Raw genomic sequence first — 24,051 nt, forward strand, 5'->3', positions numbered from 1 at the left:
TGCTCCTGGATGTGATACTTCCAGGTAAGTTTTCTATCCAAGATCACTCCTAACAACTTGACTTTGTGAGATACTGAAATTTGTCTTCCTCGTGAACAGTCATATTTCAGTCTTCTCAGGGTTAATATTGAGATGCCTGGGCTTAGCCCAGTCATATGCCATATGAAGACCTGTTCGGCCCTTCAGCATAGGTTGGGTTAGGTTGAATGGGTCGCCCACCAAAGGTGAGTTCACTCGGTGGCCAGTTTGGCCCATTGTGGTGCCCTAGAACAGGGAAGGGAAGAAAAAGGAAAATGTGAGACCTCGTACCAGAGGTTATACACGAATAAAAAAATAAAAAAAACAGGAGGAGTGGAGTAACACGAGCGGGAGGTGAAGAACCGCTCTTCGTTACGCAAACGCGGACCTACCTACGCCGGAGCCCGTGTCACCCCCCCTTCGGAACCATCCTGTTCCCTGAACAAACATCAGGAGTGATACCGGAGGTACGCTTGCAAGTTTAACCAGATCACAGAAGAAATGGCTCCCCAGAAAGGGGAGCCTACGTCTCTGCAGACCCGGACAGGAACAAAGCAAGTGCTCAATAGTCTTCTCCTCATCCTCATGGAGGCAACTCCTACAGAAGTCATTGTGCGGTAACCCCATGCGCACCGCCATGCGGCCTATGGCAAAATGTCCAATTATGATCCCTTGTGAAAGTGCTCATCGACCTCTTATCGAACGCCAGCAATTCCCTCGTCCTCCTCCGGTCGATGACCGGCCATAACGCCTTCGCAGTCCGGCAACCTTCTACGATGTCCCACTTCGCCATCGACCCCGCCCTGGCTATCCCCTCTGCTATGTTCAGTAGCTCAACAAATGACACCGTAGACTGGCACCTCGTCCGCCCTCTCATTTCCTGGAATCCCCTCATGCCCAGGAACCCGTCCAGGGATTCCAAACAGTCCGCCACGCATCTCGACCTCACCATCCTTGACCCCAAGGCCTTGAGCCCCGCCATACCGTCCACATAAATTCTGAGTTTCGAGGGCTCTAGGACCCTTGCCAGAATTTCTCTTTCGGCTACTGTAATGGCACAGACCTGAAAGACCGTACACTCCTACGGCTCCGTCTCAGAGACATACTGATATTAAGCGCATCAGAATAGACCCTCAATCCAGACCCTGATTCCATCTTGTATAGATCGAGGTCTCATCCTCCTCAAGTACACCATCCGCCTTCCATTCGCCCCACTCAAGAAAACGAATCGCAAATTTCCTCACTCCAGTCGACACTGATGCCAGGTAGTTGGAGATCCTTTTCAGTCTACCCTCCGTAATCATAACACCCAGAATCGAACTGTGGCCGCAACCATCCTCCTTCAGCATGCCGAGCTCTCTCAGCCTAAGCGCGACCCTGGCGGCGCAGTTCCAAACATAGGCCCCTATGGGCTGCATATCCAGCATCGCCTCCAGGCCTGCCTGCGATGCGGATCTCAGCGCCCCTGTTATCCCGACGCAGACCAGTCTCTGGACCTTCTCGAACTGATTCGCACGCGTCCTCTTCCCTACGGCGTCCCACCATACCAGTGTTCCATAGGTCAGAACTGGTCATACGATGGCCGTATACATCCAACAAATCATCCTGGGAGTCACCTCCTACTTCCTACCGAACATCCTCCTGCAGGAGTAAAAAACGCCTTCTTTCCACGGTGTTCCTCTTCCCGGACAGTTTCAAATCGAGGATTATGCCTAGGAACTTCGCCTTTTTAAACAGCCGCAAGGTGACTCCGTCCAAGGACGGGAGTCTGAACTCCAGTATCTTATATATACGCGTAAAGAGCACCAGCTCCGTCTTCCTTGAGTTGGTCCTCAACCCGTTTCTGGTAGCCCATCGCGACATCTGGTAGCCCTCCTCAGTGGCCCTTCCATGATCTCGATGATCGTTGACAGAAACTTCCCTCGGACCAGCAGCGTGCATCAAAAAGACGTATCTGTGCCAAATTTCAGCTCAATATCTCAATTTTTGAAGCCTATAGAGTGATTACAACAGATTGACGGACAGACACACGGACAGACGGACGGACGGACGGACGGAGAGACAGACAGACACACGGACATTTTCAAATCTTCTTAGGATTTTACGACGATCCGAAATATTTATACTTTGTAGGGTCGGAAATTGATATTTCGATGTGTTGCAAACGGAATGACTAAATGAATATACCTCCTATCCTACGGTGGGGGTATAAAAATGGTGGCATCTATGTCGAACCCGATGTTCATATCAAATGACCAGATATCCTACAATTTTATAACTTAACATCCTAAAAGCCTTTGTTACATAATTCCATATCCCTTTCTATATGAAAATATATCTACCACAAAATTACCCTAGATAAAGAATCGAAATTCATTCGTTTGAAAAATAGATTTTGCATAAAAATCCCATCATAGGGTTTGTCCTTCTCAGCTGTAGCATAAGTAAAACATTACTGACACAGCAAGAATTCAAATATTTTTACTTAAATTACTAAGAAATTACAATTCAACGAAAGCAGCACTTCCAAACGAGCACCACAAACACACTCTTTAACATATCCGGTACAATGTGTTGGATGGCTGTTTCTCTTTTTTTTTTCTTTTGCAAAAGGAATATTCGCAGAATAAAAACAATACAAACATTACCGGCCATAGCGGCAGCAGCTATGTCGGCAACGGCGGCAGCAACGGAATAAAATGTTTGCACTTCCGGTATGTTAATGATGTTCGGCATGTGAATGTGTATAGAAAGCAGGCAGGCAGACGACGACATCGAAGAGAGCAGCCCATGGCAATGCGGGACATAAAATATTTTCCGTTACTCGTTACAACACAGCGAGGTATGAATGTTCTCGCCTATCTCTCTGGATCGGCGCTAGTGAGTGCGCGAATGTATGTATGTGTGTCACGTATAATCATCATCATCATCAGCATGTGTGAAATACAAATACGAATGCTATGGAAAACCAAAAAAATGAGCACACACACACACACGCACACCAACATTTGCACGATTCCTATTTGTGTAGGTGCATACACTGAGAATAATTTTAAATTTTGTATGTTATGGAGGCCACCGTAGCGGAGAGGTTAGCATGTCCGCCTATGACGTTGAACGCCTGGGTTCGAATCCTGGCGGGACCATATGGACCTAATGCTGGCAATATTTGTGAGATACTATGCCATGTAAAACTTCTCTCCAAAGAGGTGTCGCACTTCGGCACGCCATTCGGGCTGCGGTTTAAAAAGGAGCATTGAGCTTAAACTTGAATCGGACAGCACTCATTGATATGTGAGAAGTTTACCCCTGTTGCTTAGTAAAATGCCCAGGGGCAAAATTTGCATTTTTTACGTTTATGAGGTAGCAAAATATTGAAAGGCCTACGGATTAACCTACTTGAACTTGAAGATAGTCGTAGGAATGCAACAGAAACTAAAGATTGAAACTGCGATTATTATTACCAACATTATATTGGGGAAAAGAGCTAAATCTTTAACATCAATAGGTGCTGTCCTATATCACCAGCGATATATGTGAGAATTTAAGCTATGGAAAAACTTTTCTTCAAAGTACTGTAACCCAGTGATCTAAAATAGGGACAGTGTTCATTCCTTTACAAGAAGTTTGCCAGCTGTTTCTTAATGAAATCATTGTAGGTAAATTTGGCTATATTACAAAAGCATTTTTTCAGCGTATAAACACCATGTATAGAACACAAAAAAATGTGCATGCCTCCAGCCCGCCAACCTCAACGCCCTCTCCATTTATTTCATTTGAGGGTGGAATGCATGAGTCGGACATACATTGACGTCGTGTACAATTACAATGGAAGTTGGCTTTGCTAGTGGCGTCACGGCTGGATTTAAGCGCGAAATATTTCACAAACAAGGGTGCGTATATGGTATTTAAAATATGGCTTGCACAAGTTTGGGGAAATGTTAATTCCATGTATTTAAATATTCTCTTCTACGAAGGTTTTTTTCTTCATTATCTTCAATTCGTTTGTTATATTTTAAATATTGTACTTTAAATAGGAATGAGGCATGGGCAAGAATTTTGGCAATTTAAATTTTGAATTCAAGGCCGTATTAATTTTCAAGTTGTACAGTACAATATGGGGTTAATTGAGATAGTGGTCTTGCGTGAGATTGAAATTAAATGCTCTGTCAGTCATTTGATAAGTGCAAGGTAATCTCATTGCTTCTGGTTGCTCTTCACTCCAAATGCGGCAATTTTGCTTATTTACGTAGCCATTCAACCAGAAATGAGCCTCATCGCTGAACAAAATTTTTCAAAATTTGAACACATTTCGAACCGAACACTGATTTTGGTAATAAAATTCAATGATTTGCAAGCGTTGCTCGTTAGTAAGTCTATTCATGATGAAATGTCAAAGCATACTGAGCATCTTTCTCTTTGACACCATGTCTGAAATCCCACGTGATCTGTCAAATACTAATGCATGAAAATCCTAACCTCAAAAAAATCACCCTTTATATCCAATTCTGAACCAATTTTGATGGACCACGGCGAGTATTGTTAGATGGTTTACTAAACAACACGTATCAAATTTAGAGCAAATATGGTTAACATATGAGCACTTTATGCAATATTTCCCAAAATCGGACGAACATATATATGGGAGCTATATTCAAATCTGAACCGATTTGGAACAAACTTTTCAGATATTGTGGCAGTGGATGAGGAAAGCGTTGTACAAAGTTTCGGCAAGATTGGTCAATAAATGCGCTTGCAGTGGCTCTAGGAGTGAAAATCGGGTGATATACATATATGGCAGCTATATCTAAATCTGAACCGATTTCTATGAAATTCACCAGTTATGTCAAGAGTTAACAGAAAATCCCTCGTACCAAATTTCAAGGGATTCGGTTAACAAACAACCATTTTATTGCATTATTACTGCAAATCGGACGAACATATATATGGGAGCTATATCTAAATCTGAACCGATTTCGAGAAAACTTTATGGATATTGTAAAAGTCGTCGAGGAAAGCATTGGACAAAGTTTTGGAAAGATTAATCAATAAATGCGCTTGTAGAGGCTCTAGAAGTGAAAATCGGGCGATATATATATATATATGAGAGCTATATCTAAATCTGAACCGATTTCTATGAAATTCATCAGTAATGTCTAGAGTTAAGAAAAAATCCCTCGTTCCCAATTTGAAGAGAACCGGTTAACAAATGACAATTTTATTGCATTATATTGGGTTGCCCAAAAAGTAATTCCGGATTTTTTAAAAGAAAGTAAATGCTTTTTTAACAAAACTTAGAATGAACTTTAATAAAATATACTTTTTTTACACTTTTTTTCTAAAGCAAGCTAAAAGTAACAGCTGATAACTGACAGAAGAAAGAATGCAATTACAGAGTCACAAGCTGTGAAAAAATTTGCCAACGCCGACTATATGAAAAATCCGCAATTACTTTTTGGGCAAACCAATAACTGCAAATCGGCAGAACATATATATGGGAGCTATATCTAAATCTGAACCGATTTCGAGAAAATTTTATGCATATTGTAAAAGTCGTCGAGGAAAGCATTGTACAAAGTTTTGGCAAGATTGGTCAATAAATGCGCTTGCAGTGGCTCTAGGAGTTAAAATCGGGTGATATATATATTTGAGAGCTATATCTAAATCTGAACCGATTTCTATGAAATTCACCAGTTATGTCTAGATTAAACAGAAAATCCCTCGTACCAAATTTCAAGGGATTCGGTTAACAAATCACCATTTTATTGCATTATTACTGCAAATCGGACGAACATATATATGGGAGCTATATATAAATCTGAACCGATTTCGAGAAAACTTTATGGATATTGTAAAAGTCGTCGAGGAAAGCATTGGACAAAGTTTTGGGAAGATTGGTCAATAAATGCGCTTGTAGAGGCTCTAGAAGTGAAAATCGGGCGATATATATATGAGAGCTATATCTAAATCTGAACCGATTTCTATGAAAGTCGTTAGTAATGTCGAGAGTTGACAGAAAATCCCTCGTACCAAATTTCAAGGGATTCGATTAACAAATGACCATTTTATTGCATTATAACTGCCAATCGGCAGAACATATATATGGGAGCTATATATAAATCTGAACCGATTTCGATAAAACTTTATCGATATTGTCAAAGTCGTCGAGGAAAGCATTGGACAAAGTTTTGGAAAGATTGGTCAATAAATGCGCTTATAGAGGCTCTATAAGTGAAAATCGGGCGATATACATATATGGCAGCTATATCTATATCTGAACCGATTTCTATAAAATTCACAAGTTATGTCGATAGTAGAGAGTCTTTCGTACCAAATTTCAAGAGAATCGGTAAACAAATGACAATTTTATTGCATTATTACTGAAAATCGGACGAACATATATATGGGAGCTATATCTAAATCTGAACCGATATCTATGAAATTCACCTAGCAAGAGTCATAAGAAAATCCTTCCTGCCAAATTTCGAGAGAATCGGTTAACAAATGACAATTTTATTGCATTATCATTGCAAATCGGACGAACATATATATGGGAGCTATATCCAAATCTGAACCGATTTTTTCCAATTTCAATAGGCTTCGTCTCTAGGCTGAAAAACATGGTTGTACCTAATTTGAAGACGATCGGATGAAAATTGCGACCTATAGTTTGTACACAAATTAAGATGGACAGACAGACAGGCAGACAGACAGACAGACGGACATGGCTAATTCGAATCAGAAAGTGATTCCTAGTCGATCGGTAGACTTATCAATGGATCTATCTCTCTTCCTTCTGGGTGTTGCAAGTTATAATACCCTGTACCACAGTAGTGGTGTAGGGTATAATTAGTTTAAGGGCAAAATTTTATTCTACATACCAAACTGCTGTCAAACCGGCAAAAATAAAGCCTCTAGGAACCGAACAAGGATGATCCAGAGACCGGTTCTCATGGGAGCTATATAAAGTTATAGACTGATTTGTACCGTATTTTGCAGAGATGTTGGAAGTCGCAACAGAACACTGCATGCAAAATTTCAGTCATATCGGACAGGTTATTAACCCATTTGGACCGTGGGAAGTGGCACAGTTGTGGGAAGTTATAAGCTCAAGAAGTCAAACGGGAGATCGGTTTATATGGGAACTACATCAGGTTCTTGACAGATTTGAACCGTACTTGACACAGTTGTTGTAAGTCATAACAGAAAATTGTGGCCTCCAGGGGCTCAAGAAGTCAAATCGGGAGATCAGTTTATATGGAAGCTATATCCAAATCTAGACCGATATGACCCATTTGCAATACATTAAGTATCTGTGCAAAATTGCAGGCGACTAGCTTTACGCGTTCGACCGCAATCGTGATTTCGACAGACGGACGAATGGACGGACATGGCTAGATCGACTCAGCATGTTGAGACAGTTGTTAAGAGTTAAAGCAAATCACTTCATGCAAAATAGCAGACAAATCGGTTAATAATTGATCTCTCTAGCTGCTCAAGAATTGAAGATCTGAGATCGATATAGGGAGCTATAGGGATATGGGTGCTATATCAGGTAATGAACCGATTTAGGACATACTTGACACAGTTATTGACGGTCAAACCATAACACTTCATGCAAAAAAAGTCCACCAATTTGCAAATGTGCACATCTCCTAACTCAAACAAGTCCTCATAGAAATGAGAACCTAAAGTGCAACTCCTTCTAACTGCTAGTGCGGGACATACACACAGAAGATGTTCTATAGTCTCTATTTCATCAATGTCCTCACAGCTTCTGCAAAAGTCGTTGCTGGCAACCTTCAGTCTGTCAGCATGTTTTCCGATTATATGGTGACTTGTCATGATACAAGACACAATGACTGAGACGTCTGTTATAGCCAATGACAGAAAAGCAGTAGACTTCTTCAAGTCTAGATGAGGCCACATAGTTTCGGAATGCTCACAGCCCCCTCTATGTGACCATCTATCATTCGTTGTCCTTTGGGCCTGGTTCTGACAATTTAGCTTACATGTCGCTAGAGGCATACCCACAGATTCCAGTATCCCTGGAATGTGTAAAATAGTTCCTAGTATCGCAAACTCGTCTGCTTTAGAATTCCCTGGGATATCTCTGTAGCCCGGGACCCAGAACAGGTGAATTTTGAACTGTTCAGCCATCTCGTTGAGAGATCTGCGACAGTCGAGGGCGGTTTTTGTGTTCAGGGATTTAATGGCTGCCTGGCTGTCTGAGAAGATATTTAAGCCTGGTGTATATAAATGTCAAATTTGCTCCAATGTACACCTCAATTGAAAAGAGTGTGGATTGCTCTAAGTAAACATATTTCCAAACTTCGCCGAAATAATTATAAATACGGATGGATAGACACACAGACAAACCGACGGACGGACAGACAGACAGCCAGGTATATCGACAGATAGATAGACAGAAGGACAAATATACAGACGGATAGACATACAGACCGATAGACAGACAGACGGATGGACAAACAGGCAGACGGATGGATAAACAGGCAGACGGATGGTCAGTTCGTCTGTCCATATGTCTCGACAGACGAACTGACATCGCTTCATTTATGAGCTATATCCAAATGTGATCCGATCGCGCTATTCACGAAGATCTTGTTTCTGTCTGAAATTTAGACAAACGCCTTATATAGCTTGGAGTATATGGCGTATATAAATGTCCAATTTGCTCCGATCTGCACCACTTTTGAGAAGGGTGTGTATGATTGTAAGTAAACATATTTCCAAACTTCACCGATATAATAAAAAAGCGGATGGATAGACAGACGGACAATCCGACGGATAGATAGATAGACATCCAGACAGACAGACAGCCTGATAGACAGACATCCTGACAGACAGATGTCCTGACAGACAGACAGCCTCACAGACAGTCAGACAGACAGGCAGACTGACAGACAGGCAGACAGACGGGCAGGCAGACAGCCTGACATATAGACAGCCTGACGGACAGGCAGACAGACAGGCAGACAGACAGGCAGACAGACAGGCAGGCAGTCAGACAGACAGCCAGACGTCACTTGCGCTGACAAACGAAGAGACAAAAAAAGTTCCTTCAACTTTTATTGTTATTTGAATATTCATTTCTCCACTTTTCGATATGCGATGACAACATAAAATAACCAATTTTCCCACTAAACACCCGATTTAACCCAAACTTCTGATTTGGCTTCACTACGGAACTTGTGGTTAGTCTTATAAAAGCTCAAGCAAATTTAGCATACTTATGGCTGTATGAACTTCTCTCCTTCTGTCTGTCTGCCTGTCGCTTACTTTTGAATGAGTAATGCCAGCCGCTCGAAAATTTGCGCATATACGCCTTATCGATGGAAATAGCAAATTTTACTGATTTGGATATATCTCTCATAAAAACGAATAGTCCACATTGATTTCTTAGGCCCTTAGAAGTCTCAATTTTTTATCCGCTATGTTGCAAATTTCTTATATCAAATACGTTTAAGTCGTCAAGCGTACACACAAAATTGCACTCCGATAAGTTTTCAAAAAAGGATAGTTTCCATATAAATAGATTTCGTTCAACGACTTCCTAAGTCCTCAATTTTGTCCGAAGTGGTTCAAATTTGGCTTTTATTTCCTGCAACGTGCAGACGACATAATATCACCTGTATTGGACCCCAGACATATATAACTTATAAACCAATCCCAAGATTTGGGTCCGATTTGATCCAATTGTTGCCCAATGGGCCTAAGGCAAATGATCGCATTTGTCAAGTTCTTTGATCGAGATCGCTTTATAGAAAAACAAAGGAAAATGGATAAGAATTTCTATGCTATTTCAGCTATATCAAGTTATGAACGGATTGGGGCCACACTTGATTTAGGCTTTGAAGACCAAAATGGAATTCATTGTTCAAAATTTCAGCCAAATCGGATTAGAGTTGCGCCCTATAGAGGCTCAAGGAGTATAATCGGTAGATCGATATATTTTGGGGCTATATCAGGTTGTGAACCGATTTGGGTCGTACTTGGAAAGTTGTTGATTTTTAAGCCAAAGAACTTGAGGGAAAATTTCAACCAAATCGGATAATAATTGCGCCCTCTAGAGGCTCACGAAACCATGACCCGAGATCGGATTGCATAGGAGCTATTTTAGGTTATGAATCGATTTGTTGGGGCAGTTGTTAGAAGCTAGAACAATCGGAAAAAAGTGCGTCCTCTATCCATTCAAGAAGTCAAGATTCGAAATCGGTTTAAATGCCATATAAAGCAATAGCTATACTGGATTTTGAACCGATTTAAGCCAAACTTGGCATAGTTGTTGAAGGTCAAACCAAACACTTCATTCAAAATTACATCCAAATCGGATAATAATTGTGCCCTCTAGCGGCCCAAGAAGTCAGGATCCGAGATCGGTTTATATGGGTCCTACACCAGGTTATAAACCGATGTGGGCCATACTTGGCAGAGTCGATAGAAGTCAAAATAAAACACTTGGTGCAAAATTTAAGCCAAATCGGAAAATAATCGCGCCCTCTAGCGGCTCAAGAATTCAAAATCCGATATTGCTTTATATGGCAGCTATACCAAAACATGAACCGATTTGGCCTATGTACAATCCCAATCGACCTGCACTAATAAAAAGTATTTACGCAAAACTTCAAGCACCTAACTTTACACCTTCGGAGTTAGCGTGCTTTCGATAGAGAGACAGACAGACGGACGGACAGACAGACGGACGGACAGACGGACGGACGGACAGTCGGACGGACAGACGGACGGACAGATGGACAGACAGACGGCCGGACAGATGGACAGACAGACGGATGGACGTACGAATAGACGGACGGACGGATGAACAGACGGACGGACGAATCGGCTAAATCGACCAGGAATGTCAAGACGATAAGACTATATATACTTTGTTGGGCCTCAGATCAGTATTTCGATGTGTTGCAAATGGAATAACGAAATTAGTATACCCTATGGTGGAGGGTATCACAAGTAAAGCACGCTAAGATCGGACGGCCCGAATCTTATATACCCTCCACCATGGATCGCATTTGTCTAGTTCTCTGAACGATTTTTCCTATATATATATGAGCTATGGAAAGTTATAGGAGGCCACCGTAGGGCGGAGGTTATCATATCTGCCAATGACGCTGAATGCCTGGGTTCGAATCCTTGCGAGACCATTCGGAAATAATTTTCAGCGGTGGTTTTTCCCTCCTAATGCTGGTAACATTTGTGAGGTACTATGCCATGTAAAAACGTCTCTCCAAACAGGTGTCGCACTGCGGCATGCCGTTCGAACAATAACAAGTAAAAAGGCATTAAGTTCGGCCGGGCTGAACTTGGGATACCCACCAACTCGGGTATATATGTAAACCCACTTTCGTCACAATCTGGTAAAACTTGGATATTTTAAGCACCCCAATTCGGCAAGGACATTGAGTGGTCTAATAAATATAAGTCACTGTTCAATTTTGTAGAACAAAATATTGGTCTTTTTGGTAGCCAAATCCAAATATAAACAGACCTGAACCATATAGGCCATGGATGTAGAAAAGCCTAACAAAAGTCACTGCGTCACATTTCAGAGAAATCGAAATGGGCTTCAGACCCTTTATCGGGAGATCGGTCTATATGACAGCTATATCTAAATATAGTCCGATCTGAACCATATTTGGGTCACTACTCACTGTTTCAAATTTCAGTGAAATCGGTTAATAAAAAACAATTTATGGCATTAGACCCTTTATCGGCTGATCAGTCTATATATCAGCTATATCCAAAAATAGTCCGATTTGGTCCGTTCAAGAACTTAACCAGTGTGCATCAAAAAAACGTATCTGTTCCAAATTTCAGCTCAATGTCTCCATTTTTGAAGGCTGTAGTGTGATTACAAAAGACGGACGGACAGACACATGGACATACTCAAATCGTCTTGGAAATTTACTTTTTTATTTTGTAGGGTCGTAAATTGATATTTCAATGTTTTGCAAATGGAATGAGTAAACGAATATACCCCCTATCCTATGGTGGTGGGTATAAAAAGGAGATCCCTTATCATTGAGCTTAAACTTGAATCGGACTGCACTAATTGATATGTGAGAATTTCGCCCCTGCTCCTTAGTGGAATGTTCATGGGCAAAATTTCCATATCAAAATATGGAGCGACTCAGAAAAACACATTGGGAGATCGTTTTATATGGTGGCTATATCAGGTTATGGACTGATTTTGACCACGCACAGTTTGAAAATCATGTTAAAATGGTATTGGGTTGCCCAAAAAGTTGCGGATTTTTTAAAAGAAAGTAAATGCATTTTTAATAAAACTTAAAATGAACTTTAATCAAATATACTTTTTTTACACTTTTTTTCTAAAGCAAGCTAAAAGTAACAGCTGATAACTGACAGAAGAAAGAATGCAATTACAGAGTCACAAGCTGTGAAAAAATTTGTCAACGCCAACTATATGAAAAATCCGCAATTACTTTTTGAGCAACCCAATATATGCAAAATTTCAGCCAAATCGATAAAGAATTGCGCCCTCTAGAAGCTCAAGAAATTTAATCAGGAGATCAATTTTTATGGCAGCTGCATGAAACGATTTAAATTTAGCACAATTGTTGGCAGTCATACCAAAACACGATGTACAAAATTTCTGCCAAATCGGATAAGAATTGCGCCTTTTAGAAGCTCAAGAAGTCAAACCCAAGATCGGTTTATATGACCGATAGGGACCTTACTTGTCATGTCTGCCAGAAAATATCACCTCAAATATCTCAGACAAATCGAGTAATAATTTCGCCACATAGAGACTCAGAAAGTCACTTTGGGACATGGGTTTATATGGCGGCTAGGCCAGGCACAGTTGTTGAAAATCACGTCAAAATTATGTGCGCAAAAATTTCAGCCAAATCGATTAAAAATTGCGCCCTCTAGAAGCTCAAGAAATCTAATCAGGAGATCGATTTATATGACAGCTATATCCTATTAAGAACCGATCGAAACTAGGCACAATTGTTGAAAGTCATACCAAAACACCAAGTGCAAAATTTCTGCCAAACCGGATAAGAATTGCGCCCTCTATCGGCTATATAACAGCTATATCAAGTTATGGACGGATTTCAACTATACTTAGCACAGTTGTGGGAAATCTTAACGAAACACCTCATGCAAAATTCAGCCAAATCGGATTATATGGCAGCTATATCATATTATGAACCGATTGAAACTAGGCACAATTGTTGAAAGTCATACCAAAACACCAAATGCAAAATTTGCGCCCTCTATAGGCTATATAACAGCTATATCAGGTTATGGACGGATTTCAACTATACTTAGCACAGTTGTAGGAAATCATAACAAAACACCTCATGCAAAATTCAGCCAAATCGTCCTTTAGTGGCTCGAGAAGTCAAACCCAAGTTCGGTTTATATGGCAACCGTATCAAAACATAGACTGTTTAGGCCCATTTACAACCCAACCGGTCTACATTAAAAAGAATTTGTGCAAAATTTCAATCACCTAGGTTTACTCCTTTGAAAGTTAGCATGCTTTCGACAGACATGCACATGGACGGACTGACAGACGGAAGGACATGGACGACCCAAAAAGTCATAACTATCAAAATTATATATACTTTATGGAGTTTTAAGCGAATATTTCGAGGTTGTACAAACGGAATGACGAAATAAGTATACCCCCTCCTATGGTGGAGGGTACAAAAATCTTCAAGTTCCTCCAGCAATACCTTTTTTCTAATTTGCACCCTTCCTCATGGTTATTTCGCATATTTAGAAGTTCATAACTAAAACTCCTAGCCAAATACAGTTAGCTTTTCTTCACATACACTGTTTTGCACAACACACTATTATTGTCACACATACACTCATACACTTGCACAACCATTCACACACAACTCACTTATAACACAATACAATTATAATCTTCAATTAGCGTGCCTTTTGAAGACATAATTAAGATTGAGAAAAGACGTTCATTACAAGGGACTTAAAAATTGGGTTACAGGAGATAATAGCAATTTCCTCTTGTGTGTGGCTTTAAGAATTAAAGTCATAGCAACGTGTGTGGTGCTTAAGTACAAATATAATAACAACAAATATTTCTCAACACATACTTAGTGGGTGTCAGACTACCGGAGAACAGGATCCTGTATATCTTGAGACGAATTTTTGTTCAGTCTTTGAAGATTTCAAAGATTTTGGTTTAAATTTAGGGCGAGCGATTATTTGTATTTTTCAGCACAAGTCAAGTGTTTCAAAAAAAAGATTTGCATAAAAATTTAACACGTTAGCCGGCATACCAAAGAAGGACGGACAGAAATTGTGGTATTGCAGATTTTTTATCTAAAGTTTTATTTGCTTTTTTTCGACGATTACTTTATTTTCTTTCTTTCTTCTTATTTTGGAAACAATTTCCGTTTGCGAATAGACAAAAAATGAACTCGAAAATGAACAAGAACAAATATAAAATTTATAGAGCACTAACCGATATTAAACCGTAGCCGCAATATTTACGTAGCAGAAGGATGGTTTCAGTAGCGGTATGGTGAAGGGCAAACAAATACCGACATTCTAGAGCACACTGACAGAGACTTGGGATATAGATCACGTATTTTACATATATTTTTTTATTTTCTACTTTCTTCCTCTATGGTCGCCAAAGGAAAACAAATTTCGCCTGTTACATGTATGGGTTGGGTAGGGGAGGAAATTCCGCTATTTTTATTTTTTCTTGAATGCTGACGTTTTGGTAACTTTGTAGCTTGCACACACACGCCCGCAGAAAACCGAGTAACAAAAACAAAATAAACCAGGCAAATAAGAAATTCAATATGACATTCCTCCAAGGATACCAAAAGGGATCCTTAGATTCTTGCTCTTCGTGCAATAAATAAAATTTCACGTTTTTTGTTGGATTTTAAACGACTCTTACTATTGCCTTTCGTTAGATTTATTTAAATATTTTTTTTTTTTTTTGCAAATTATTTCGCTTATTTCATATGAGAGACAAAATATCTCGGCCAAAAGCTAAAGAAGCACTTTCCACATTAATTTTTGGTTTTACGCGTTGGAGCGAAAAATCCGCTTTATACATCCGTACGTTTTGATGGCAAAATTTGTACTAAACTCGTGGGTAAATTTCGAAAAAGCGTATAACAACTTCAGCCATGCTCAAAAGGAGCGAAATCATCATGACCATCATCACAAAGTGTTCAACTTCAAATGCCAACCCAACAACAAACAAACAAACTAACAAAACAAGGAGACATGCATGTAAGCAACAACCCCCCCATCTAAAATTTCTCTCGCAAGTAGCTGCAGGCAGTCACAGTCAGCGTTAAATGCCATCGTAATGGAATCGCCATGAAAAATCCCTTAAAGCATGCTTTGGCCAAACACAGCATTCGTGTAACCCGGATGTCAAAATATTGCAAAATTAAGAGCATATAGCCTCTACTCTCTTCCAACACCCCATTTGTTAACTGTTATACCAATGTGGTATAACAGTTAACTCTCTCACTCTCACTGGGTATTATTGCAACAGCTGTTGTTATGTTCTCTGTTTACAATTTTTCACACTTTAGTACTTCCTCTCTCTCTCGCTCTCTCGCACTCGCGGACTTTCTTTGTCTCCACTGGAACTCGTGTTTCTTAATTGTTTTTGTTTTTATTCACTTTTTTCACTTTCTTGGCGCTGCCAGTACCCTTTTAATGTGTGTGAGGCCGATTGCAAATGTATTCGTTGGTGAGACCGTGTGTTTTTTTTTTAGTACAATTTACACACAACAGGCACCTGTTAGGTTCATTGGCTAATATCGTAAACGATTTGGAGGTCTTTCATTCGTTATACACGATAAGGTCGACGAGAGCTCCTTCTATTTTGGCTTCCATAGCATAGCACGTGCCGAGTAAAGATTTTTCCAAACCACCATTGGTTGTTGTTAAAGGTTTTTGGGGCTAAAGGCATAGGCAAATTTCAACAAACAATGAAAGAGAAACTTGGATGGCATAAAACAACTCTCATAATCAAATCTAAACTGACCGAATGCTGGAAAACCATTGAACTAGTATCCACTTTCATTAAAAGCAAATACTATGGGCACTAGTTGTGAAGCGAAGAATTGGACTTAAAATAAAATTGAAATGCAATTTGGTTAGGTTGCAATGACACACGACGATTCAGAGATGCCACTTTAAAACCTCAAGTTCCTGACCCAGGCAACTTCTGCAGGGAAGAAGAAAATTATCAGCAATGCCAACACACTTTCAGATATGGTGTAGAAGCGGTGCGTTACTACTCGAACCTGATATGTTGTCGATTTCTGAATAAATTCGAAAATGAAGGAATCGTTTCTGTTGACATGATCTGAAATGTATGGTTGCCCAAAAAGTAATGGCGGATTTTTTAAAAGAAAGTAAATGCATGTTTAATAAAACTTAGAATGAACTTTAATCAAATATACTTTTTTGACACTTTTTTCTAAAGCAAGCTAAAAGTAACAGCTGATAACTGACAGAAGAAAGAATGCAATTACAGAGTCACAAGCTGTGAAAAAATTTGTCAACGCCGACTATATGAAAAATCCGCAATTACTTTTTGGGCAACCCAATAGTAGAATAGAAGATGGTAGAGTTTGAGCCCCCGGTGAAAATAGGGTTCTACATTATTTGATATCCTAAGAGGGGCGAACCCTCCACCTTACCCCAATTAAAAAAAACGTCAAATTTCGCAGATGGGCGCACCGATTTAAGCGAAATTTTGCATGTCTCCTTATGATATACGAAATTGGTATAACATTTTGGGATCAAATAACCTGGGGGGACGGACGCACCATCCCCAAACCTACCCTCATGGACATGTTTACCGATTGGGACAATATTGGTATCAAATGAAAGGTTTTCAAGAGTAAAGTACCAACTTGGTATACAAATTTCACCTTTCATCGTGCGGGAGGATCCCCCACACCCAAAAAACCCCCAACAGAACATTTTCACCGCTTTGGTCAATATGGGTATCAAATGAAAGGTATTTAAAAGTAGACTACAAATCAGATATAAAACTTTATTTCTTGGCGTCTGAGGGTCCTCCCCATCCCCCAAAAACTATATTTGGTCAGATCTTGGTAGGCCTTAAATTACTCACTGTTTCAAATTTCAGAGAAATTGGGCCATAAATAAAGCTTTAATGGGTTTTAGACCCTTTATGGGGAAATCGGTCTATATGGCAGCTATATCTAAATATAGTCCGATCCAAACTATATTTGGGAAGGATGTCGAGAGGTCTAAAACTACTTACTGTTTCAAATTTCAAATCAGCAAAATCGGATGAAAAATTATGTTTTGAAGTGCATTAGACCTTTAATCGGAAAATAGGTCTATATAGCAGCTATATCTAAATATGGTCCGATTTGGCCCGTTCAAGAACCAGCGTGCATCAAAAAGAAGCATCTGTGACAAATTTGAGCTGAATATCTCAATTTTTGAAGCCTGTATAGTGATTACAACAGACGGACGGACAGACACACGGACCTCGTTAAATCGTCATGAAATTTTACGACGATCCAAAAATATATATACTTTGAAGGGTCGGAAATTGATATTTCGATGTATTACAAATGGAATGACTAAAAGAATATACCCCCTATCCTACGGTGGTGGGTATAATCTTATATATAACAAGAAATCAAGACCCAAGATCGGTTTATATGCCAGCTATATCAGATTATGGACCGATTTGAACCACACTTGGCACCGTTGTTGGATATCATAACAAAACACGTGGTGCAAAATTTCATTCTAATCGGATAAGAATTGCGCCCTCTAGAGGCTCAAGAAGTCAAGACCCAAGATCGGTTTATATGAAAGCTATACCAGGTTATAGACCGATTTGAACCATACTTAACACAGTTGTAAGAAGTGATATTAAAACACTATGTGCAAAATTTCAGTCAAATCGGATGAGAATTGCGCCCTCTAGAGGCTCAAGAAGTCAAGACCCAAGATCGGTTTATATAGCAGCTATATCAAAACATGGACCGATATGGCCCATTTACAATACCAACCGACCTACACTAATAAAAGTATTTGTGCAAAATTTCAGGCGGCTAGCTTTACTCCTTCGGAAGTTAGCGTGCTTTCGACAGACAGACGGAGGGACGGACATGGACATAAAATGTCGCGACGATCAAGAATATATATACTTTATGGGGTCTCAGACGAATATTTCGAGTAGTTACAAACAGAATGACGAAATTAGTATACCCCCCATCCTATGGTGAAGGGTATAAAAATCAATTTGTGTTTGTTTGTAGGTTTGTTTGTATGAACCGATTTTCTTGAAATTTTCATAGATGGTGCATAATCATCCTGTGGTGAAAATAGAGTACTACTTTTTTGAATCTGAAGGGGGGGCGGACCTTTCCCTTACCCGAATTTTCAGAAACGCCAGATCTCGGAGATGGGTGGTGCGATTTAAGCGCAATTTTGTGTGCTCTCTTATAGTAACCTACAAACAAAAATTTGGTATCCAAATTTCGGATGGAGTACCTAGGGGGGCTGCCCCACCCCATATTTACCGACCATGGCAATATGGGACTCAAATGAAAGGTATTTGCGAGTAGAATACGAATCTAATATCCAAATGAGGGACCACGTTTCTGGGGGTCCATCCCTTCCCCAAAACACCCCCCAAACTGGTTTATTTTACTGACCATGGCAATATGGGGCTTAAATAAAAGGTATTTGAGTGTAGAATTAAAATCTGATATCCAAATATGGGACCAAGTGTTTGGGGGGCCGCCTCTCAGCAAAAACATCCCCAAAGGGAACAAATTTACGACCAAAGCAATATGGGGCTCAAATGAAAGGTCTTTGAGAGTAAAGCACGAATCTGATATCAATATTCGGCAAAAGTGTCACCCAAATAGTAAGTGTTTGCTGCCCATTGTAATATGAGGCTCAAATAAAAGGGTTTTTAGAGTGGAACACGAATCCGATATATATTTGCAAAGCCAAGCACTGAGTTGCCGACCCTTCCCCCAAAACACTCCCAAAGCCGGTCACGTTTGCCGACTATGAAAATATGGGGCTCAAATTAAAGGTATTTGAGAGCAGACCATGTATCTGATATCAACATTAGGGACCATCTATCTAGGGGACGACCCACCACCATAACTACCCCCAAATAGGACGTATTTGCTCACCAAGACAATTTGGGTCTTAAAGAAAGTGGAACTAAATATTCATAGTTTTTAGGGCCAATACCCTAAACCGGACATATTTGCTGACTTTTGCAGTAAGGAGTTTAAATGAGATTAGGAAACGAATTTGATATCCAATTTTGAGGCCAATGGTAATATGGGGTTCTAATAAATGATGTATAGATATATGAGAATAGAGCACTTTGCTGATATATTTTCCGGGCTTAGTGTTTGGGGAAGCACCGACCATGTTAATGTGGAACTTAAATGAATGGTATTGGGGGGTAGAGCAAGAATTGATACCCACTTTCGGGACCAACTTTCAGGGGGTCTACCCCTTTCTCAAAATACCAGACAAACAGCAATTTTTTACTGACCATCGCAATATGGGGCTCAAACAAAGGTATTTGGGAGTAGAATACGAATTTGATATCCTAGTGTAGGACCATGTATTTAAGGCATCACCCCTTTCCCAAAACACCTCCAAAGGGAAAAAATTTTCCGACAATGACAATATGTGGCTGAAATAAAAGGAATTTGAGATTAGAAAACGAAATTGATAACCCATTTTGGGGCCATGTGTTTGGGGGACGCCACTTCTCTTAAGCCAATGGCAATATGGTGTTTAAATAAATGGTATTTGATAGAAGAGCACGATGCTGATATTTTTTCAGGGCCAAGTGTCTGGGGGACCACCTCACCTCCGACGACACCCCTAAATCAAACATCATGAGAATATCAGGCTGAAATAAAGTATTTTAAGAATGGAGTACGCCTTACATCCCATCTTAAATTCGTAGACCATTAAAGATTATATGGGATTCAGATAAAGGCACTTATATTGTTAAACTGTTAGTCAAGCGATATACTCTTTTCGTAGCATGGTATTTTTCTCTTTGTTCCATATAAAGTAAAAGAAGGCGCAGCGGAGCGGGCCCGGGTCAGCTAGTATATATAAAGGGTGATTTTTTTGAGGTTAGGATTTTCATGCATTAGTATTTGACAGATCACGTGGGATTTCAGACATGGTGTCAAAGAGAAAGATGCTCAGTATGCTTTGACATTTCATCATGAATAGACTTACTAACGAGCAACGCTTGCAAATCATTGAATTTTATTACCAAAATCAGTGTTCGGTTCGAAATGTGTTCAAATTTTGACAAATTTTGTTCAGCGATGAGGCTCATTTCTGGTTGAATGGCTACGTAAATAAGCAAAATTGCCGCATTTGGAGTGAAGAGCAACTAGAAGCCGTTCAAGAACTGCCCATGCATCCCGAAAAATGCACTGTTTGGTGTGGTTTGTACGCTGGTGGAATCATTGGACCGTATTTTTTCAAAGATGCTGTTGGACGCAACGTTACGGTGAATGAACACATTTCGAACCGAACACTGATTTTGGTAATAAAATTCAATGATTTGCAAGCGTTGCTCGTTAGTAAGTCTATTCATGATGAAATGTCAAAGCATACTGAGCATCTTTCTCTTTGACACCATGTCTGAAATCCCACGTGATCTGTCAAATACTAATGCATGAAAATCCTAACCTTAAAAAAATCACCCTTTATATACAATATGTTCTAGAGGGAAAATTTCAATAATATATGTTTGGCTCTGGCCAGGGCCCCTCTAATTAAATTTCTAAACAGAATTTCAAAAACAAAATCCAAGGGAATTTTTTACACTTTTGACATTTTTCCTTAAGACAAAGTTAAAATTTAGTTTTTTGTGATTTTTGGCAATTTTTTTTTAACAATAAAATTTCCCAGAGACAAAATCTTCTCTCAAATTTCAAAACAAAATAAAATTTTTTAAAAATGTTTCAAAATAAGAAAATGTTTTTGTTTGCAGACACAAAGCAGGCCCGAGCCTCACTACATATTTTTGTCTAACGACAAAATTTTAATGAAATTTTTTAAAGACAACATAATAATGAAATTTTTTACATACAAAAAGATTTAATACATTTTTTCTTACCACAGAAAGAAATCGAATTTAATCCAAAGACAAAATTTCACTGAAATTATTTCAAAAGACAAAATTGCAATTAATTGACAAAATTAAATTTAAATTTTTTTTTCTAAAAACAAAATTTAAAAAAAAACAAGTAAAAGCGTGCTAAGTTCGGCCGGGCCGAATCTTATATACCCTCCACCATGGATCGCATATGTCGAGTTCTTTTCCCGGCATCTCTTCTTAGGCAAAAAAAGGATATAAGAAAAGATTTGCTCTGCTATTAGAGCGATATCAAGATATGGTCCGCTTTGGACCACAATTAAATTATATGTTGGCGACCTGTGTAAAATGTCAGCCAATTCGAATAAGAATTGCGCCCTTTGTGGGCTCAAGAATTAAAATAGAGAGATCGATTTATATGGGAGCTATATCAGGCTATAAACCGATTCAGACCATAATAAACACGTATGTTAATGGTCATGAGAGAATCCGTCGTACAAAATTTCAGGCAAATCGGATAATAATTGCGACCTTTAGAGGCTCAAGAAGTCAAGACCCAAGATCGGTTTATATGGCAGCTGTATCAGGTTATAAACCGATTTGAACCATACTTGGCACAGTTATTGGACGTCATAACAAAACACGTCGTGCAAAATTTCATCCCAATCGGATAAGAATTGCGCACTCTAGAGGCTCAAGAAGTCAAGACCCAAGATCGGTTTATATGGCAGCTATATCAGGTTATGGACCGATTTGAACCATACTTGGCACAGTTGTTGGATGTCAAAACAAAACATGTCGTGCAAAATTCCATCCCGATCGGATAAGAATTGCGCACTCTAGAGGCTCAATATGGCAGCTATATCAAAACATGGACCGATATGGCCCATTTACAATACCAACCGACCTACACTAATAAGAAGTATTAGTGCAAAATTTCAAGCGGCTAGCTTTACTCCTTCGGAAGTTAGCGTGCTTTCGACAGACAGACGGACGGACGGACGGACGGACGGACGGACGGACAGACGGACGGACATGGCTAGATCGACATAAAATTTCACGACGATCAAGAATATATATACTTTATGGGGTCTCAGACGAATATTTCGAGTAGTTACAAACAGAATGACGAAATTAGTATACCCCCCATCTTATGGTGGAGGGTATAAAAATAAGTGCTAAGTTCGGCCGGGCCGAATCTTAGATACCCACCACCATTGATTCCGCTAAAAATGTACCTTTACTAACTGGGTTAGTATTTGAAGTATTTTGGTCTCAAAAAGTCATATGGGGATATGGGAATTAAGGGCGGCCTATGTCACCATATTGACCGATTCGTATAAAACTTGCATCCGATGTTGTTAGTCATAAGATAGTGTTTTGAGCCAAATTTCTGCTAAATCAGATAAAAACCAGCAAAGAAAAGCACACCACCTAGTATGCGTAATACTTTTAATAGATAGCACTTATATCCAAATTTTGTTTGACTTTAATTTTGCATACCTATTGAAATATCCAATAGAACGAAACTTAACGTACGATAGTACGAAAATTGTGGCTTCTACAGCCTTAAAAGTCGAAAGGCATAAAAGATATATATATCTAAATCGATTTTGATGAAATTTTGCACACGTATTGGGATGTCAATTAAACCATCTCATGAAAAATGTTGTAGAGGTTTAGTATTTGAAAGGCCATATCGTTTGAAAAATATATATGGGAGCTATATCTAAATCTGGACCGATTTTTATGAGACTTTGCACACATATGAGAACGTTGAATAAAACGCTCCATGCCAAATTTTGTAAGGATGGGACCAAAAATGTGGCTACTACGGCTTTAAAAGGGCATATCGGATGAAAGATATACATGGGAGCCACATATAAATCTGATCCGATTATGATGAAATTTTGCACACATATTAGGACGTCACAAATAGCACTTCGTGCCAAATTTTTTGCACACATATTAGGACGTCACAAATAGCACTTCGTGCCAAGTTATATATGGGAGCTATATCTAAATCTGAACCGATTTAGATGAAATTTGGCACACATATTGGGACGTCAAACGAAACATTTCATGCCAAATTTGGTAGAGATCGCATCAAAATTGTGGCTCCTACAGCTTCAAAAGGGCATATCGGATGAAAGATATATATGGGGGCTATATCTTAATCTGGACCGATTTCAATAAAATTTTGCTAGCATTTTGGGTCATTAAAAAAACCTTTCGGGTCAAATTTTGTAAGGATCAAACCATAATTGTGTCTTCTACAGCTCTAAAAGGGCACATCGGATGAAATATATATATGGGAGCTATATCAAAATCTGGACCGTTTTTTTTCAAAATCAATAGCGTACGTCTTTGGACCAAAAAAGACATTTGTGCAAAACTTTGTGAAAATCGGACAACAAATGCGACCTGTACCTTGATTACAAGAATACATGGGCAGACAGACGGACATAGCTAAATCGAATCAGGAAGTGATTCTAAGCCGATCCATATACTTATCGATGGGTCTAGCTCTTCTCCTTCGTAGCGTTACAATCAAATGCACAAATCTATAATACCCTGTACAACAGTGGTAGTGCAAGGAATAATTAAGGCTTCTACGGGCTGCAGAAGTCAAATCCGGGGATCGGTCTATAAAAGGGGGCTACATCTATTTATAGACTGATTCAGGTCTTACTTGGCATGCATAAATCAGGTCAAAATTTATGCTTCTAAGAAGTCAAATCCGGCGATTGGTTTATATGGGGGCTATATCAGTTAATAGACCTATTCGGATCATACTTAACACAAGTTTTTATACCCTCCACCATAGGATGGGGGTATACTAATTTCGTCATTCTGTTTGT

At 39.4% G+C, this 24,051-nt stretch overlaps 1 protein-coding gene across 8 annotated transcripts in view; it reads right to left on the minus strand.

Moving 5' to 3' along the window:
• LOC106082527 (CUGBP Elav-like family member 2) overlaps positions 1-24,051 on the minus strand; it is a 632,612-nt gene that overhangs the window by 580,596 nt on the left and 27,965 nt on the right. Inside the window, exon 1 of one of the 8 annotated variants that reach the window (XR_009397810.1) lies at positions 21,212-21,230. The exons of 6 other annotated variants lie outside the window; for them this stretch is intronic. The gene's annotated coding sequence lies outside the window, so the exon portion shown is untranslated. Of the gene's footprint in view, positions 1-14,150; positions 14,817-21,211; positions 21,231-24,051 lie in introns of those variants that run through there. One more of the 8 variants, XR_009397809.1, reaches the window with a different exon arrangement.

The sequence above is a fragment of the Stomoxys calcitrans genome, chromosome 3 (assembly GCF_963082655.1).
Source record: "Stomoxys calcitrans chromosome 3, idStoCalc2.1, whole genome shotgun sequence".
In the NCBI taxonomy this organism is placed as follows: Eukaryota; Metazoa; Arthropoda; class Insecta; order Diptera; family Muscidae; genus Stomoxys; species Stomoxys calcitrans.